The sequence below is a fragment of the Nannospalax galili genome, unplaced genomic scaffold (assembly GCF_000622305.1).
Source record: "Nannospalax galili isolate Female #2095 unplaced genomic scaffold, S.galili_v1.0 scaffold763, whole genome shotgun sequence".
In the NCBI taxonomy this organism is placed as follows: Eukaryota; Metazoa; Chordata; class Mammalia; order Rodentia; family Spalacidae; genus Nannospalax; species Nannospalax galili.
Window position 1 is genome coordinate 521,981 of NW_008349451.1, and position 3,316 is coordinate 525,296.

At 45.1% G+C, this 3,316-nt stretch overlaps 1 protein-coding gene across 20 annotated transcripts in view; it reads left to right on the top strand.

Annotated features, from left to right (window-relative positions):
• The first annotated feature begins 418 nt into the window (after positions 1 to 418).
• Sec31a (SEC31 homolog A, COPII coat complex component) overlaps positions 419 to 3,316 on the top strand; it is an 89,527-nt gene continuing 86,629 nt past the window's right edge. For 8 of the 20 annotated variants that reach the window (XM_029570292.1, XM_029570293.1, XM_029570295.1 and 5 more), the window contains exon 1: positions 459 to 593. The gene's annotated coding sequence lies outside the window, so the exon portion shown is untranslated. Of the gene's footprint in view, positions 594 to 710; positions 897 to 3,316 lie in introns of those variants that run through there. The other 12 variants (XM_008846858.3, XM_017801609.2, XM_008846861.3 and 9 more) reach the window with 8 other exon arrangements.

Sequence of the window (3,316 nt, forward strand, 5' to 3'; positions counted from 1 at the left end):
AAAATGTCAGGTTAGCTCTCAAAGGACACAATGTAGAGCCACTAAGCAATTAGTGGCTTAATGTTGAGAGCCGAGTCACAAACGGACCGGCACTGGCAGCCGCGTTTTCGCGTGTTTTCTCCAGGGTTGGCAGTGCCGCCCGCGGTGCTGACGTCTCAAAACAGTGCTACGTGGCGTCTCAGCGGGTCACTGCGGGTCTTCCCCAGCGGAAACGCCCAGCGGGAGTTCTCCCTGCTCCGCGGCGACAGTGCCGCTTCCGCCCTCTGCGCCCGGCAACTCACTCGAGAGGCCGAACGGCCACCACTTCAGCCGGCTCTTCCAGCCATCAGGGCCGCCGCCCCTAACCGCAGATCCCGGAAGTAACGCTAGCGGGGTGGGCGGGACGACCCGCTGCTCCCGGAAGTGATGGCCAACGGGTGGGCGGGGCGAATCGCCGCACCCGGAAGTGGCAGCCGGCAGGCGGGGTTGCGGCTGCCACGTTGGACCGGAACGTGGAGGTGCCCCTGGGCCGCGGAGGAGGGGCGGCGGCGGCGGATCCTGGGAGAGTCGGACGTTCACCGGCTGACGCAGGACAGGTCGCCGAGGTCCGCCAGGTGTGTACGGCCTTTGCCTCCTGCCCTCTCGCGGCTGAGCGGCAGCGCTGAGACCTGCGGTTCGGTGTCCGCTGCAGCCAGCCTGAGGCCGGCTCTCCGCTGACGGCGCGCCCCTGGCTTATTTCAGCTCGGCAGGACTACGTCTGGAGTCTCATCGTCTCCGGTGATCGTGCCGGTCATCGTCTCCACGGCCCAGGGTCAGCTCTCCTGGGACTCAAGAGCGTCAATTTTGCCTGACTGGTGATTGGAGTTCGAGGTTAGGAACCCTTTAGGTCCTGTGCACAAAGAGGTGCGGTCCCCAGGGTGAGGAAGGGAAAGGACTCGGGATTGCTTCCTTGACTTTAGTTTGGTTGAGATTTTTTTGTTTGTGTTTGAACTGTTGCCAGATTGAAGGGTTCACAGATTTGTTATGAAAGCTACTGTCATTTAACTGTGATTGTATTATTTTGGGCACAGTAGTTCCTCATATTTATAAAAGAAGTCTCATTTAGCTGGTATGATTTTGCTGCAGTTGTTATACTAAGTTAAATTGTGAGGGCAACTGTAAAATAAAATTATTGCCTGGGCTTGTGGGAAGCATAAACTTTTTCCCTGTGCTCAGAGAACTGATTTTGCAGGTCTTTATTGGAGTTGCAGTAGTTTGGTAGTCCTTTCAAACTGTCTAGCCAGAACTTGGTTCTTTGTCTGCAGTTGTAACTGTTTAATCAATAATCTCATCAATAATCACAAGCTTGTCTTTGTCACAGTATCCTCTTTACTTTATATCCTGGCCATTCATGAGTGACTAAAACAGTCTTAAGCCTTTTTTAGTTCTGCTCATCTTTCTCTTGTCTTAATTACAGCTGTAAGAAAGGCTTGCAGAGTTTAAGAGCTTTTCCATAGCTGTTGACTTTCTGATTGTGAATTTATGTTACACACATGCACAGTTATTTGGAAAATGCGAGACTTGAGATGTTTTGGATTTTACTGCTTAATTTTCTATAAGTAATTTCTTTGCTGAAACATATGTATGAGTAGAAAGCAGTAAACTGTAAAGCACAGTGACTATCAATCTTTTGGGATTCTACTCCCCTTTGAGAATCTAATGAAAGCACTGGGTTATCTTCTTAGAAAAACATGTCTACACTGTGTGCCCATGCCTGGATAGGGTCTTCTGTGTCATTTCATGGAGTTTAAAAATCCCTGGTTAAAAACTTCCTGCTAAATTAATTTCTTTTCCTCTTTTCTTCCCTCCCTCCCTCTCTCCCTTCCTTCCCTTTTAAGACTGGGTCTCATATAGCCTCAAACTCACTATGTAGCCAAGGATGACTTTTAATTCCCTATCCTCCTGCTCTCACCTCCCAAGTGTTGGGGTCACAGGTGTGTTTCCTTCTTAGGTATGTAATTCAGCTCCTAAAGTTTTATCATCTTGCGAATTTATATGATACCATTTAATTCAGTAATGAAGGCACAGTTGCTTTCTCTGAGTTTGGTTGAGTGAGATGAACCTAGAACTAAGTAATCCTTGCAAAACAATTTTTTCTATCCTTATTGAGATATTTTTCCCACATAAAATGGACTTTAAAAAAAAACAGTGCCAGTGAGAGATTGTATTCCTAGTTGGGGATTTAAAAGCATCCAGTCCATTACCTGTCACTTCTCACTTCTTGAGGTATGGGTCAGCTGCATATCATTGTGAGGCTGCTACTTTTGAAAGACTAGTACTGTTGGGTTTTTAATATTGCTTCACAAAATTTGTAGTTTGAAAATCAGTAGAAAGAAAGACATTTCCATTTAATTGAATGCAGTTGTTGTGGAGAGAAAGGTAAAAAGTTAGAGTTCTAGTGTGGTACATAAATTTGCTCAGATGTCAGAGTTTTTTTTGTTTTTTTGTTTGTTTACTGCAGGAGGGGTGACACTGGGGATGGAACTCAGGGCCTTGGATATTCTAGTTAAGTGTGTTGTCAATTAATTAATTAATTCATTTATTTTGAGCAGGATCTCATTGTGCAGCCCAGGCTGGTCTAGAATTCTTCATCTCTTGCCTCCACCTCTCCAGTACTGGGATTCCAGGTGTGTGCCACCTCGCCCATACTGCATGTATTCTTGAAGATTTGTTGGGCTAGATTTTTAAAATTGTGAGCCAGGTAGTGTTCTAATCACTCCAATACCTCATGTAAGTCTCTCAACGGGGTATGGTGTAGATAGTATTACTGGAGAGGAGCTAAGACATGTAGATAAAGCTCCATGATCAAAGTAAGGAATGGGATATGGGATATGGAGCTGAGATTTAAGCTTAGGGTATCTGCTCCATAGCTCTACCTGCTGTGCTAGAAATATTGTCTTTCAGGTGATACATATGAATAAGCCACTGTCCTCACACTGTTCTGTTTTTTATTTTAATTTTATTATTTTTATTTTTTGTGTATGAGTGCATTGCCTGCATATGTATAAGTGTACCTGTGTCGTGCAATGCCCACAGAGGGCATTGGATCCCCTGGAACTGGAGTTACGAATGGTTGCTAGCTATACCATGTGGGTGCTGGGATCTGAACCTGGGTCCTCCACCAATGCTCTTAACTGCTGAGCCTGTTTTTTTTTTTTCAATTCTTATGCTGTGTGAAGTGGTCTTCTGTGAAACAATTATATACAATATAGAAAAATTACACAGAGCTATTAAAGAAAGTTTTAGTGGAGAAATATAGATGGCTTTATTTAATCCTTCATATTTTTTAACCATTTTC